The sequence below is a fragment of the Salmo salar genome, chromosome 18 (genome assembly GCF_965601325.2).
Source record: "Salmo salar chromosome 18, fSalSal1, whole genome shotgun sequence".
In the NCBI taxonomy this organism is placed as follows: Eukaryota; Metazoa; Chordata; class Actinopteri; order Salmoniformes; family Salmonidae; genus Salmo; species Salmo salar.
This window is the reverse complement of record NC_138308.1, coordinates 83,695,346-83,713,222: the sequence shown is the minus strand read 5'-3', so window position 1 is coordinate 83,713,222 and position 17,877 is coordinate 83,695,346.

Sequence of the window (17,877 nt, the reverse complement as noted above, 5' to 3'; positions counted from 1 at the left end):
AGAAAACAGGGACAAGTATCTTGCAACGAATCCTAAATTGTCTGTATATGTAATACATGATGTTTGCAAAAATAAAAATACAAAAATGAAACTGAAATGTTGTCGTTATTTGAAAGTGGCTCATTAACGTTATTGTACCTCAGAGAGGCAGGAAGGATGGCGGAGCAGATGTTGAAAAACGTGTATTACACCCCCTCTAACCCTGGGTCTTATGGGAGGTAAGGAGCGTTTACAGAGAGCTTTGGCCGAGGGAACAGGTAGCCGGTTCGGCGTTGCTCAAGTGGATGATTGGTTAGCCGCGCAGGATGCTTATACTCTGCATAAACCTGTACGAAAACAATTTCCAAGAAATAGAGTTTTTTCGACTCATGCCCTGTCCCCAGTTTCAAGTGGATCTATGTGACATGCAGGCCCATGCAGATAAAAATGATGGAAATCGATACATGCTAACGGTTATAGATATTTTCTCTAAAATGGCCTTTGTAAGGGTCTTAAGAAATAAGAGTGGGGCAGAGGTGACCAGGGCCTTTGACTCTATCTTGAAGGAAGGAGGAGTCCCCAAGAAAGTGCAGACTGATGGCGGAATTTTTTTTTTTAATAATACTTTTCAGAAACTCATGAAGAAGCATAATATAGTACATTTTGCTACAGGCTCGGATTTGAAAGCTTCAGTTGTCGAACGCTTTAACTGAACTCTGAAGGAGCGGATGTGGAGATATTTTACAGCTCACAACACCCATAGATATACCGATATAGTTCAAGATTTAGTAAAGAGTTACAACAACAGCTACCATAAGAGTATAAGGATGAAGCCCGCAGAGGTCTCTTCTGAAAACTCTTTTCAAGTCTTTAAAAATCTGTATGGTTTGTTCCCCCTTCGCCGTAAGAAAAAATAGATTTTAAATTCATAGTGGGGGACATGGTACGTATATCAAAGTTGAGGGGTGTTTTCGACAAGAAATATGAGCAAGGTTATAGTGACGAAGTGTTCACCGTTACCGAATGTCTACCTCGCATACCCCCTGTCTACAAAATAAAAGATTATGATGGGGAGCTTATAGAGGGATCGTTTTATGAGAAGGAACTACAGAAGGTACAGATGGTTAAAGACAAAGTCTTTCACGTGGAGGAAATTCTAGATCATAAAGAGAGAAAGGGGCAAAAAATGGGTCTTGGTCCGTTGGAAAAACTGGCCCCAAAAGTTTAACAGTTGGGTTTTAGAGCAAGATGTGGTGGAGGCATCGGGGGTTAACTTAAACCCTCAGGCATGATAAATACAACGTCATTCGCGTGTACACAGGAGTGCATCATGGAACACAGCGGCTTCTACCTGACCCTCCCCAGTAATGCGTCTGCACACATATATAGTAAGAACCAAAGTTCTAATTATACAACCAATTTTCCAAAGCCTATAGAGTTATCCGAGGCCTGGGAAGTAGGTCTCAGCGAGATTACATACCCCCACAGCTGGTATAATATCAAAGAGAAGGACCGGGATTTTTATTGCAAAAGGATATCGGAACCTGCGAAACTTATAAAGATTAAAAAAGGGTTCTATAGAACCGTCGACAGGATCGTCTCAGAGTTGAATGAACTCCTAACCCAGAACAATACGGAAATACTCTTGAGCTACAACCCTATTCATAAATGTGTACAAATCTCAGGGACTGCGGATAGGGGTATAAAGACCACCGGTAATTTAGCCTACATGCTGGGGCTGGTTCCCAATAAATGGATGTATGTGAAAGATAAATTAACCCCATTCCCTGCGGATATACATGCAGGGTTTTACAACATATTTGTGTATACCGACATCATATCATATCAGAGGGTAGGAGACAGTTGTGTGCCCCTCCTGAGAACAGTTCATATAGAGGGAAAGGATGGAGGGATAGTCACTGTCACCTACGACAAGCCACACTACGTACCTGTAAGCAAGAAATATATTGAGAACATTCTGGTTGAGCTTAAAACGGATCAGAACGAAAACATCGAATTTACTTATGGTAAAACGATTGTAAAACTCCACTTTAGGCCCTCCATAGCCTCTCTACATATATAATATATTATTAGTATTATATATTATTATTTTATATATATTTCTTTATAAACATAATACAAATAAATTAAAAATGGTTATGGAACAAAACCACCATCTCGACCCTAACCGCTACGTCTCATACTATGTTGATCAAGTGGGTAATGGGTTACCCGGCTATCATGGATCCCCGACCATGTACGGTTCGGGGATAGGCGGTATATTTCGTAACCTCTTTAGGATGGTTTTACCGTTTATGAAGAGAGGCCTCAGCATAGCTAAACCGCATTTAAAATCAGCGGCTAAAAAGATAGTAAGTGAGGTTGTAGCCAATGCTATGAACCGAAGGGCGTCACCAGATGCCGAGCATCAAGAAGGCTCGGGGCTTATGATGTTGTCTCGAAGACCAAAAAAGAGACCTCCGGGTATAAGACGCAGGCCAGCCCCTAAAAAGCAGAGGTTAACCGTTAAAAGAAACTCAGTAAGTCAAAGACGTGGTAAAGTGAGGAGGTCTGGACCTAAAACGACAAAAAGAATACTCTGAAGTATTTTCTAAAAGAACCAAGAAACACCCATTTACGTCTAAAAGTGACCAAAAGAGATGGTACTAATATTGCAAACGATGCCAAAGTGAGTCTCATTAATTACCCCCTGGCCACCATCTTCTCCCAAGTGGATGTGACTTTGGGTGAACGTCTAATCAGTCAAAGCAGTGCCACATACCCCTATAGGGCCATCATGGAGTGTTTACTCAACTACTCCGAAGACACTGTCAAGACACAATTCAGCGCCGGGCTGTTTAGCAAGGATACTGCAGGAGTCTCTATGGAATCGATAGACCCTTCCACAGGTGCAAACAAAGGACTGGAGGCACGAGCTCGCTACTGTGTCGAATCTCGAGAGTTTCATCTGCTAGGGCCTATACACTCTGACATTTTCTTTCAAGAACGTTTACTCTTAAATTCGGTTGATTTAAGACTCAAATTAACCAGGGCCAAGGATGAGTTTTGTCTGATGTCTGCCCAAGATGGGGACTTTAGTTTAAAAGTGTTGGGGGCAACGCTTTTTATTAAAAAAGTGTCTGTATCTCCGGCAGTTCGTCTGGGTCACACACAGGCTTTGATGAAAGGAAATGCCCTTTACCCTCTCCAAAGAATTACTATGAAAACCTTTAGCATACCTGTGGGCAGTAGAATCTGCAGTCAAGAAAACCTTTTTCTAGGCCCTTTACCCTGCTACGTGGTTATAGGTTTGGTTGATCACGCCTCTAATACGGGCAGCTTACATAAAAACCCATTTAATTTTCAACACTTCAATGCAGAGTATGTAGCTCTCTGTCAGGACGGACGTCAGGTCCCTGCTAAGGCTTTCCAACCGCAATTTAATAACAACATATCTGTGCGAGAATTTTACAATCTATTCCTGGCTACCCGGAGGCATCTAAAAGATCTCTCTTTACCTATTGACAGAAATTATTTTGCAGAGGGTTACACATTGTATGCTTTCAATTTATCCCCTGATGATGACACCTCAGGAAATCTGTCTGTGGTGTCCCAAGGCAACCTCAGGCTGGAAATGCGTTTCCGTACACCTTTAGCCTGTACAGTTAGCATGATTGTTTATGCGTGCTCTGATTCAATCTTGGAAGTGAATGCCCGAAGACAGGTCTTAGTGGATTATTATTAAGGATCGTTGAGCAAAGACATGAATACCCAAGAGTTGGAAGGGCTCATGACCGGCTTGATTGGAAAAAAATGTATGGAGTGTGGGCTTGTGATGAATTACCTATTGAGAAATGGCCTGAGCGGCCAGCCATGTTTATTGTCAATACCCATCCTAAACACATGCCAGTTGAACACTGGCTAGCTGTGACACTAGAAGATGAAGGAGGAAGAAAAATCTCAACTTTTTTTGATTCCTACGGCTTTCCCCCTGGTTTTTCACATTTTCCCAAATCTATTAAAGATTTTTTGACCAAAAACGGATCAAAGATCTACTACAGCATCAAACAAGTGCAAGATAACCTTTCCACTACATGTGGTCAACACTGTGTATTCTACCTGTGCCAAAGAGCCCGTGGAGTTTCTTTTGAAGATGTTATGTCTCTTTATAATGATGATTTAAGAAGTAATGATAGCGTCGTAGATTGTTTTGTTAGAAAATATCAAAAGTGTTCAAATATGTGTTCTACTTTTAAGCAAGTCAAACATATGTGAACCCTTGACAACAGAGCCCTGAAGGATAAACTCTCCTTTGTCATTCCAAGTAGCGGTCCCCTTTGAGTCTTTTAGCTTGTTCATAATGTATCTAGCATTTTTCCTGTTACGTGCCGGAACATGTGTCAACATGTCATGCATAACATTATCTTCAACAGGCATATGATCTTCAGCCGGTAAGATCGCAGGTACAGGCATTACAGGGGCCTGGCTCTCTCTAAGCGCGTCATCCTTTAAAGGTTCAGGTAGGGAAAGCGTTAAATGGTTGGTATCTCTCTCACCTTGTTTTACCAAGGTCAAATACCTTTGCAAGAGGTTTGTGTAGTTTTTAACCTTATCATAGGGGTTCAATCATTTTCGGTTCAAAACATCCTTCATGGCCGTATCCAAATCATTTTCCGCTGTTTGTCTGATATTTTCAGGACCCTGCATTTGTTTTTTAAGTCTATCCAACTCTTGTTGAGGCACCAAGTACATTTTATTTGCCATCACACTCTGTGTTCAACCCCCACGCCTGGCAGCAATAAGGCTGGTGATGAAGGGTACTGCTATAGTTAGCAACGGCAGAAGAAAACCCCCAGACTGTTGTAGGCTATGTCTTTTCTTTCGAAGACTGGCTCTTTTATTGGCAAAGAGTTTGATCGTGGTTTTTTGTCTCTTTCATTTTTTTAATTGGGTAAGGGTGAGTGGAATGCGCCCTTTGAGAACATTCAAAGCAATCTCACATAGGGATAATATGAGATCTGAAGAACAGTGATCCAAGATGGCTTGCGTTCTTTAGCTGTAGCCCCAACTAGGCTTCTCAAGAGGGGCAGGTTTCTTTTTAAACGCAGAGACATAGCGGTTACTTTTTAGGAATGTACACAGCCGGCCACTCCCACGGGAACAGGCCTGTTCGGAGCCACAGGTGTTCTGGAGTATTTGCTTTTAAATCCACGATTAAATAAGAAAATGGCTCTTTGGTAGCATCCTCATAGCTATCCATAAAGTAGGATTTCCTTCCCGGGTACATCTGCTGAGCTAGAGTGTTAATTTGTAGTTTGTCTCTAGGGTTTTTGAACAAAACCATGTAATTGGCGTTCAAACTAATTGTCGTGTCTTTGGGGTACCATTAAACTGAAGACATGTTTATCAATTAACTCCCTGTAATTATCACGCGATTAAACTGATTAATCGTTTAATTGTAATTAACCTCTATGGGCTAGGTGGGACGTCCCACCTACGTAACAGCCACTGCCAGCCTGTGGCGCAATTTTCAAAACCTTAAAAATCCTATTACTTCAATTTCTCAAACATATGACTATTTTACAGCCATTTAAAGACAAGACTCTCGTTAATCTAACCACACTGTCCGATTTCAAAAAGGCTTTACAACGAAAGCAAAACATTAGATTATGTCAGCAGAGTACCAAGCCAGAAATAATCAGACACCCATTTTTCAAGCCAGCATATAATGTCACCAAAACCCAGAAGACAGCTAAATGCAGCACTCACCTTTGATGATCTTCATCAGATGACAACCCTAGGACATTATGTTATACAATACATGCATGTTTTGTTCAATCAAGTTCATATTTATATCAAAAACCAGCATTTTACATTAGCATGTGACGTTCAGAACTAGCATACCCCCCGCAAACTTCCGGGGAATTCGCTAACATTTTACTAAATTACTCACGATAAACGTTCACAAAAAGCATAACAATTATTTTAAGAATTATAGATACAGACCTCCTCTATGCACTCGATATGTCCGATTTTAAAATAGCTTTTTGGTGAAAGCACATTTTGCAATATTCTAAGTACATAGCCCAGGCATCCCGGGCTCGCTATTTAGACACCCGGCAAGTTTAGCACTCACCATAATCATATTTACTATTATAAAAGTTTGATTACCTTTTGTTGTCTTCGTCAGAATGCACACCCAGGACTGCTACTTCAATAACAAATGTTGGTTTGGTCCAAAATAATCCATCGTTATATCCGAATAGCGGCGTTTTGTTCGTGCGTTCCAGACACTATCCGAAATAGTAAAGAAGGGTCGCGCGCATGGCGCAATTCGTGACAATAAAATTCTAAATATTCCATTACCGTACTTCGAAGCATGTCAACCGCTGTTTAAAATCAATTTTTACGACATTTTTCTCGTAGAAAAGCGATAATATTCCGACAGGGAATCTCCTTTTCGGCAAACAGAGGAAAAAATCCCAAAGGCGGGGGCGGTCGGGGTCACGCGCATAAGCCCAGTGTCCCTTGATCGGCCACTTGAGAAAGGCGATAATGTGTTTCAGCCTGGGGCTGGAATGACGACATTCTGTTTTTTCCCAGGCTCTGAGCACCTATGGACGACGTGGGAAGTGTCACGTTAGAGCAGAGATCCTTAGTAAATGATAGAGATGGAAAAGAAGTTCAAGAAATGGTCAGACAGGCCACTTCCTGTCAGAAAATGTCTCAGGGTTTTGCTTCCCAAATGAGTTCTGTTATACTCACAGACACCATTCAAACAGTTTTAGAAACTTTAGGGTGTTTTCTATCCATATATAATAAATATATGCATATTCTAGTTACTGGGTAGGATTAGTAACCAGATTAAATCGGGTACATTTTTTTATCCAGCCGTGCAAATACTGCCCCCTAGCCCTAACAGGTTAATGAACTGTGTACCTCCTCAGCTGAACATTTTATGACCCATTGTTCTACAAGACACCAGCCATGCCTGTTAGCCACATTACTCTACCAATTCTTTGTGATGATAATTACTGTTTGTATACTTTATGTGAATTACTTAGTTTAGTAAATAAATGATTTTAAGACAATTGATGTATGGATGACTCTTAGTAAAGACGGTTCGTGCAGATACGACAATTTACGACGTTTGGAATGAGACTGGACGCGAGGTAAAATACACCATTTAAACCAGAAGATAATCGGCCTATACTATAATATAATATAATATATAATGTTATAATATAGGAAAGTTATATTAGGAAAATTATAACTTTGTAATCTGAATATTTTCCTTGGTGCCCCGATCTCCTAGTTAATTACAATTAAACGATTAATCAGTTTAATCGCGTGATAATAATTACAGGGAGTTAATTGCTAAACATGTCTTCAGTTTAATGGTACCCCAAAGACACGACAATTCTCTTGTCATAGACTACCCTGAATCTTTTAGTAAGTGGGGCATTCCTGAGATGGAAGCCCTTTTTATCCCTAACAATTTTTTCGTAGGAGCTCAAAATCTCCAAGTCACTATTCCGATCGTTTATGAGCCCCTCGACCAAGCGTGTGATTGATTCCAAGTTTACACGCGAGGCATTTTCGTAGTTTTGAGTCACGCCTTTGGCTTTCAACACCACGTGATTGTCTTTAGTCCTAAAAGCATAGCTTTTGGGCCCACAGGAGGACCATTCTGTGATATGGTCGCCATCTTTGAGTTCACTCGTTAAACCACCAAGATAGTTGCTAAGCGGGGGGCTCCAGTCACCCTGTTTGCTTACATAGACCACAGAGTCTGTGTCGTGGTAAAGAACCCTCCTCTGAAGCTGCTCCATGAGGGCGTACAATTCAAGTCGGCCATAGGCCGTGGTAAATGCTGCAAGAAACACATTTACATTACCCGGGGGTAGAACCCACTTCGTGTTACGTCTCCATTGCACCAGGGCAATGTCTTGACTCAAGAATGAAAATCGTGAAATTTCGTATTGGTCCGAAAAAACTAATTCCAAAAATTCTTCGGGGTCATTAATGATCGACGTTGTTAGCATATTGCATCTCTGCGAAAGCTTCCCCCAAAGCGAGTTTAAGTACAATTTCGACCTGTTGACCTCTATTCTGTCAGGGTCAAGAAGAATGCCTTCTCTGTCGTGATAGTCTCGAATGTACTTGTCTTTGCTCTCTAGAAAGTGTGTACGATAGGTTTTCATGCATGCCGATGCAATAGTTGTACAACTCCAGGGGTCAATGCCTGCATCTTGATGACCTCTGCTCTGAATCTGAGGCACCCCTCGCGAAGGATAACCACGTCGTTGTCACAGTATGACTCCATCTCTTTGTGGAAATCAAAGTGCTGTGACATACTGTCTCGTACCATGTCATGAATCTCTCTCGCTCTTTGGGAGACATTTGATCACAACCGTACATTTCAGGTCTCGGATAAGATCCTATATAGTATAAATTCTCCTCAGATGTAAAAAATGGGGAAACCAACCTTTCACAGAGTTCTCAAAACCCAAGGCCTCAGGCATTTGAGACAATCTCATGGGTAAGAAGCTTAAACTGTCAATGTATCTCTGGTTGAAAGCGGGGTCTACAAAACACAAGATTTTACTACCTTGAGCTATGACACTGGGTGCAACGCCTTGCTGTATCAGAGGGTTCAAAAGAAGGTACGAATCATATGCTCTAGAATTGTGCGCTATAAACGTGAAGTTTCTGTACTGGGGTTTTCTGAAGTGTTTTAGAAAGATGAGTGCACAATTGGGTCCCTCAGCTGACCACTTATCCCCCTTGAAAGTCATGGTAGATACAAAAATAGGCAAATGAACCCCTGATTGTTGATTAGTCTCAAAATCATAAAAAACGTATTTCTCTGAATGTTCATCTTCAGCCAAGGGTTGAATATAACACTCGTGGGGCACATCTTGAACAACTTCAGAGTCTCTGCTTTTCAAAGGCCCTTTACAGATTGGGCAATGAATGATTCCACACATGAGGTTTAGGGCTGTCTATTTTAAGGTTGTAATTGCATTGACATTTTGGACATTTCCTGTTAATATCACAACTGCTTACAGATTTACAGGCCTTGGGGTGCCATGTTTCAATTTTGTGTTTTTCGTAACAGTGGGCCGAACGGCATGTCCTGTGACAATCGGCACAGGGTGTCAGGTTTAAGGGCTGCATCGGACATTTTTCATCCAGACATATACGGAACAGTTATAACGGCACGAGTGGCCACCCTTTCGGGTGTAGCCGGTATGACAGGCTGGACACACATTTGGTGGGTCTAAAAACGCTCCGATGTTGGTAACTGCATAGTAATGGTCGTTTTGCACATAAAAGTACAGGATCTGAGGATGAGGTTGGGGGTTGTTTTGGAATTTCAAGAGAGAAGCATTAGCTCTACTGTGGTACAAAACCACAATCTTGATGTTCAGAAAGTTTTCAAATTTGACTATGTCAGAGAATGCCACTGCATCCTGCATGCCCAGACCGACAGCATTTTGAAGCTCTCTAGCCTTTTGCAACGCCTCTAGATCCGTACATCCAGGGTTTAGTAAATGTGCTAGGCCTATTGCAAAGCATAGCTTATTAGCGTGATTGTGAACGTTTATGAGGCATGCCCTTTTATTGTTTATGATTTCTGATTGCATTAGGCTATCTAGCTTCCTTCTCTGCCCCCCACCACCCAGGGGTTGCCTTATTATTTGCACAACAAGCTCCAGCGACCTATCGGCTATGATGGATACATTTGATTGAACAAGTCGTTCCAGCAGGGCTATAAATTGTTCAAGATCTGCTTCACCATTGGGTAAAATAAGAGATACAGTGTTTTGCATGCTATCTCCACAAATTTCCAACTGTAAGACATCACGAGGTTCGCCATAATCTCTTGCCCTCTCTAACAGTTCGTTCAGAGTATCCAAAATCATCACGTAAAAAACAGCATAATCGAGATTTTGATTGACCCATGTGAAATTGAAAAACTGTCTAATCTCTGTATTGCTGAATTTATTTCTGTACACAACCCTGACACTTCTATCAAGACCATCTCCCTCCTGATTTATTAGACAATTTTCCAATTCCTCAAAAACATCATATTCCGTTTCAGACTCTTCTGAAAGGGGCATTAATAGCGGGCTGCTTGGGGGGTCAGGTGTAGAAGATCTCAGGCTCTCGTTCATCTGGTTTATTAAAAAAACTAGGGCTGGCGGGATTTGAGATAATTGGTTTTCATATGTTGTTCCTGACTCGTTCATATGTTTAATTATTTCAATTAGGTCGGCGGGAATTTGGGAAAATAGATTTTTGTCTATCGAATTATGTCTGATACCCCACCCTCGTTCATCCGTTCAATTAAAGCTAGTAGATCGGGGGGTATTTTCGCCAAAAGGCTTTCAACTGTCTCAATTATAGGCATGTCCATTTCGGTAACTGGTTTTAGCGCCGGTATTTGCGTTTTAACAACCGGGGCATTGTTCTATGCCAGAAGGATAGATCCTGACTGTATTGCCGCTCGAGTAAATCAACCATTCGTTGGTGTAGCAAGACATTTCTGTATTTTAGAGCCTTTGAAAAGGCCTTGATAAACTCCGCTTGGTCTATTTCAGGTTTGGGTGTTTCTACATAAGAATTGGAGGAATCAAGAAGATTGGCTGCGTTACAGAATAGCCAGTCGTCTATCTGTGAAATGTCATCTAAAACGTTGAAATCATCCGGTTTCATTGTTTTATTGTGAATGTCAGGCGCTCCGAAATCCTCCGCGGGTTCTCGGTGTGTATGGTCGTCTGTGCCGTTATATGCCGGGGAGGAGTCTGTAAAAACATTATTTGTCATTGTTTTAGCATTTTCAATCATAAAAATGTATAAATTATAATAAACTCTGTATTACTAATAACATAAGGGCTTCATACCATGTCCGTGTAGGGCCGTTTCTTGAAGAAGTAACTTTTTGGGCCTGGGAGATTCTGCGCAATGCACTTGCGCCGATGTTGTGCCCTGTTTGGGCGGAAATATGTCGCTTGGTTCCTGGGTGGTGTTAGGGTACACCCGTTCGAACAGAAAGGCAGAATAGCATCGATGCCCTCGTTCAGAGTACATGAAGCACCCGTGATCCTTCTTTTGGGTCTGTCCACTGTAAACACAAAAAATAGCTTTTAATATGGGGTTCACACTTTTTGTTTTTAATGTATACATTTTGTAAGGGATTTTTTAAAATTATTATCGAACTTACGTCTACAATAGTGTGATGGAGACTGGCTGCTTTCGGCGCTGCACGCAGTTTGATTCTGAGAATCCCTCTCTGACAAATTCGGTTCCAAATCATCTAGCCCACGGAGCATCTGCGTAAAGGATTGCGAGCCTACAGACGTTAGATAATATTAACATATATACGAAATATACACATTTTTAAAATATGAGAATACGGGCATTTGACATATTACCTTAAAATCATTGTCCATCAGTTTTAGAATAGTGATATCACATTTTTAATATCCATACAATTCCCTGAAAATACCTCTCCAAATCTAATATATTATTTTCACTAACTCACCTTCAGAAAGGTCCATTAGGACCGATTCCGAGATTATCTGTTGGCCTGATAACTCTTCGGTCTGTTGGCCGGGAGTCTTTTGAGGTGCGCTATAGGATGTCTTACCGTCTGGATAGTTTCACTGTTCTGCAATGAGTTTACAGAGCGGGGGTGCCGTTTTTTCAGGCGTCATCCTGTATGCAAAAAAAGGGCCATATAAAGTACTCGAATGTCTAGAGACCCAAAACCACAGGCGGGTGTCTCGACATATTCGGTCTGCCGATATTGCACTTATGCTTCATAGCATAGCGTTGGGGTGTCCGTTGTAAATTTATATCCCGGGGTGGGGGACCGTCAGTATATGCGCTGATTAGAAAATAACATATGTTTTAAACAGTAGGAGTTCGTCTAGACCTGATCTCTTATGCCTGGGCTTTTTCACTTTTTTAGCCCCCACATGTTTGAAGGTGAGATAAATACGTATTTGAAAGGGCTTGGGGGGTAATAAAATGGTAAGTGCCTAGACCAATTGAAGAGACGCCGGCAATCCTAAACAAACTTACACACACCTTTTCTGGTTTCAAAAGCACACACACCCCTGCGCACGTGCCAGTCCTAAACAAACGTGAACACACACTTTTTCTGGTTTCAAAAGCCCCCCATGCAGAGACACACCCCCCTTTTTTGTTTTGAAACACACACACACAACTACCCTCCCTCACACGCACACACCCCCTGCGCACGCACACGTCTTTCCGGAATCCTTTTTTTCTCAAGCCCTGCCTGGGGATGGCTCGTTAAAGGTGAGATACAGCTTTAAAACCATTTTATTTAATTCATAATATTTAATACAGACCTTTTTAAAAACAGCTTGTGCAATATTGTAACACTCATTAATGTTTTTTATGTATAAACAACGTTTGAAGAAATGACAGATTCCCGTTCGTTAAGGGGTAGCTTTAAAACCATTTATTTAATTCATAATATTTAGTACAGACTTTTGCATAATTAATACAATACATTTTTACTGTTCCTTTCTTACGGATAACGGGCCCGGCTATAGGGTTGTCACTGAACCCCAAACGCCGTCTGTGTCCAACTCCCCAGCGTCAAGACTCGGTAAGTTTTCACCCCAGGGATAGATCCTACGTCTGGCCTGTAGACTCTCGCCCATGTGTCTTAAGGATAGAAGCGGCCATCGACGTAATTGTTCACGATTTTTGAAAAGATTGTCCAGCTTATTCATCAGGGTTATGAATATAGGGTAATCCCTCCATTTAAAGCTAAACACAGGCATAAAAAAATGCACATCCTTGCAGGCTTTTGATAATACATATGAATTTACAGACTTCGTAGCATTTGTACTATCAAATTGTTCACATGCTAAAATTGTCACTTTGGAGTCGGGGCTATAAGCCATTGAAGAGATCCTGATTGCTTGTAAATCATAGCGACCCTCCACCCTCTCTTCCATAGCATAGCCTGGCACGGCTGTACCACTCAGGGCCTGTTCAATTTGACAGAGCGCTAGCCGTATCTTAAGCCATTCTCTCATACGCAGTACAGGAGAAAAACTCCCGGCTTTTGCATGATAAAGGGGTCTGGGGCCGCTGTCTGTGAAAATCTTCACCGTTGAATCCTCAGGTTTGAACATATATGTCATGTGGCCATCACTAGTATCCAAAAACTCTTTAAAACATTCTGGGGCCTCACCCCAAAGATCATTGACGCTTTTATCATTGGGTTCGCGACAAGAGACGCATAGTACCCCGAGAATTGGCCTAGGAGTCATAATTTTCGGTTTAATGTTCAGGGTTTTTATTTTTAAAATCTTGTTTAGTGTTCTTGGGCATGTACGACCCAGCCGGACATAGGGTCATAAATCAGCCGGACATAGGGTCATAAATCACGATTTTGACCGATGCTGTCTCCTTTATTCTCTCTCTAACATGGAACGGTTATAGGATGCCAGCTTTCCAACAAGTCAGTTCATCAATCTTCTGCCCTGCTAGAGCTGCCCTGTCAGCACAAGAACTGTTCATTGGGAACTTCATGAAATGGGTTTCTATGGACGAGCAGACGTACACAAGCCTAATATCCCCATGCACAATGCCAAGCATCAGCTGCAGTGGTGTAAAGCTCGCCCCATTTGGACTCTGGAGCAGTGGAAACGCGTTCTCTGGAGTGATGAATCACTCTTCACCATCTGGCAGTCAGACAAACGAAGCTGGGTTTGGCGGATGCCAGAACACTCCCTGCTCCTGTGCATAGTGCCAACTGTAAAGTTTGGTAGAGAAGGAATAACGGTGTGGGGCTGTTTTTCATGGTTCGGGCTAGGCCCCTCAGTTCCAGTGTAAGGAACTCTTAACGCTACAGGGAACAATGACAATCTAGACGAATCTGTGCTTCCAACTTGTGGCAATAGTTTGAGGAAGGCCCTTTCCTGTTTCAGCATGACACTGCCCCTGTGCACAAAGCGAGGTCTATACAGAAATGGTTTGTCAAGATTGGTGTGGAGGAACTTAACTGGCCTGCGCAGAGCCCTGACCTCAACCTCATCGAACACCTTTGGGATGAATTGGAACACCGACGGCGAGCCAGGCCTAATAACCCAAAATCAGTGCCCGACCTCACTAATGCTCTTGTTGCTGAATGGAAGCAATTCGCAGCAGCAATTTACCAACACCTAGTGGAAAGATTTCCCATAAAAGTGGAGGCTGTTATAGTTGCAAAAGGGGGACCAACTCCATATTAATGCCCATGATTTTGGAATGAGATGTTTGACGAGAAGGTGTCCTCATACTCTTGGCCATTTAGTGTGTATTCTGTACAAAAATATAAAACACAACATGTAAAGTTTTGGTCCCACGTTTCATGAGCTGAAATGTTTCATACACACAAAAAGCTTATTTCTCAAAAAAGTTTTTGGGAAAAATGTGTTTACATCCCTGTTAGTGAACATTTCTCTTTTGCCAATATAATTCATACACCTGACAGGTGTGGTATATCAAGAAACTGATTAAACAGCATGATCATTACACAGGTGGTGCTTGTGCTGGGACAGTAAAATACCACTCTAAATTGTGCTATTTTGTCACACAACACAATGCCACAGATGTCTCAAGTTTTGAGGGAGTGTGTAATTGGAATGCTGACTGCAGGCATGTCCACCTCAGCTGTTGCTAGAGAATTTAATGTTTATTTTTCCACCATAAGCCACCTCCAACGTGGTTTTAGAGAATTTGGCAGTACTTCTAACCATCTTCACAACCGCAGACTATGTGTAACCACGCCAGCCCAGGACTTCCACATCTGACTTCTTCACCTACAGGATGGTCTGAGACGAGCCACCCGGACACCTGATGAAACTCTGGGTTTGTACCAAAAAACTATTTCTGCAAAAACTATCAGAAGATGTCTCAGGGAAACCTATCTGCGTACTCGTTGTCCTCACCAGGATCTTGACCTGACTGCAATTTGGTGTTGTAACCAACTTCAGTTGGCAAATGCTCACCTTCGATGGCCACTGGCATGCTGGAGAGGTTTGCTCATCTCGGATTAATCCCGGTTTCAACTGTACTGGTTATGGTGTCCTGTGGGCGATCGGTTTGCTTTTGTCAACGCTGTGAACAGAGTACCCCATGGTGGCGGTGGGATTATGTTATGAGAGGGCATAAGCTATGGACAACTAACACAATTGCATTTTTTCGATGGCAATTTGAGATCCTGATGCCGATTGTTGTGCCATTAATCCGCCGCCATCAACTCATGTTTCAGCATGATAATGCACGGCCCCATGCCGCAAGGATCTGTACACATTTACTGGAAGCTGAAAATGTCCCAGTTCTTCCATGGCCTGCATACTCACCAGACATGTCAGCCATTGAGCTGGTTTGGGATGATCTGGAACGACGTGTACGACAGCGTGTTCCAATATCCAGCAACTTCGCACAGCCATTGAAGAGGAGTGGGACAACATTTCACAGACCACAATCAACAGCCTGATCAAGTCTATGCGAAGGAGATGTGTCACACTGCATGAGGCAAATGGCGGTCACACCAGATACTGACTGGTTTTCTCATCCATGCCCCTACTTTTTTTCAAGGTATCTGTGACCAACAGATGCATATCTGTATTCCCAGTCATGTGAACTCCATAGATTAAGGTCTAATGAATTTATTTCATTTGACTAATTTCCTTATATGAACTGTAACTCAGTAAAATCTTTTAAATTGTTGCATGTTGAGTTTATATTTTTGTTCAGTGTATTTGTATATACATTTCACAGATTATTAGATTTATACACTTTATTTAAAGACTGTACTTTTACAATATATTTGCTTTTGTAATTAACTTTATTTTAAATCATCCACAAGAGGGCATGAATGTACAAGTAAACGGTTATAGACAACTCATCCATACAACGTGCTTTGGCCAGCCCTCCTTTCAGTCTAAAAACGTTTTTGGGCTCCCCAATGTGTGAGTTCAGGGGACAATCTGTGATTGGTACATACATTTTGGGAATCTTAAAGAGTATAACTTGTAAATGCCACATGAGCTTAGTTGCCAATTTGAGATTTTCATAATTTTTAAATAAAGATGTTAAAATATAAAGTTGTTCTCTGTTTTATGATGTATTTCTGTAAACATCTAGACAATTAAGACACTGTGAAAGTGAACACTGAAACACGTATGTGAGAATCACCTCACAACAAAGAGATCATGAAAGGCCAATAGGGGACATTTACGACAGTATATTAATTGCCATGAATTAACCCCTAAATTGTTTGTAATAATTTCCCCATCCAGTTGAATAAATATTTTTATACATTCAAACACAATGAGATTTTAGTGACTAAATGCATGGGGGGGTAAGGATATGGAGTAGTTACAGAATCAGCTCTGAGGGGGGCGCTAAAACACCAGGAAGAATTAAGCTTCACGGTTTATCCAAGAATCCCAGTTAAAGGTTATAGGTTTTGAATACAGTCTTCCTCATTGAGTCTCTGGTCTGTGGTAGTGACCTCACAAGAGCTCTGCCTCAGATGTGTACACACACACACACACACACACACACACACACACACACACACACACACACACACACACACACACACACACACACACACACACACACACACACACACACACACACACACACACACACACACACACACACACACGTCCCAGGAGAATGCTGAGTAAGAACAGTGGGGTGGAGAGGTGCATAACAGAACTCATATTCAGTTCCTATTTTCCCCTGGGCTTTATTTGAATATTGTGGTAATATCAATGTACTGCAGTCATACTGATACCATCTCTAAAGGCAGTACCAAGACAGTTGGCTTGTCATGCTCATTAGAATGTACTGTAGGTAGGATTCTAGCTCGCTGTAGTTACAGTGTGAATTAACTTCAGATTGACAGCACATAATCACAGCACATCAATTTGTGGGTGATACTGACAGTTGTGGAAGCAACTGTAGTTTTTGGTGAATCTATTCGTATAAATCGGTGACAGTGACACTATTCTCATATTTAAATACTGTCTCTGCAGCCTGTTGTCCAAGGCAGGTAAATTATGTGGTGAGGTGTATTCAGATGAGATATTGGTCATTTGATCCTCTTTCAAGGTTTTAAAATGACCAAATATCAAGCAATGTGTATGAACTAGGCAATTACTAATACTACTGCTACTACTACTACTACCACTACCACAACTACTGCTACTACTATTACTACTACTACTACTACTACCACTACCACTACTACTGCTACTATTATTACTACTACTACTGCTACTACTACCACTACCACTACTACTGCTACTACTATTACTACTACTACTACTGCAACTGCAACTGCAACTGCTACTACTACTACTACTACTATGACTACTACTAGTACTACTACTACAACTGCTACTACCACTACTACTACTACTATTATGACTACTACTAGTACTACATTTACATTTACGTCATTTAGCAGACGCTCTTATCCAGAGCGACTTACAAATTGGTGCATTCACCTTATGATATCCAGTGGAACAACCACTTTACAATAGTACATCTATATCTTTTTTGGTGGGGGGTGGGGGGTTAGAAGGATTACTTTATCCTATCCCAGGTATTCCTCAAAGAGGTGGGGTTTCAGGTGTCTCCGGAAGGTGGTGATTGACTCCGCTGTCCTGGCGTCGTGAGGGAGCTTGTTCCACCATTGGGGTGTCAGAGCAGCGAACAGTTTTGACTGGGCTGAGCAGGAACTGTGCTTCCGCAGAGGTAGGGAGGCGAGCAGGCCAGGTACTACTACTGCAACTGCTACTACTACCACTACTACTACTAATACTACTGTATCACCATGTCCTA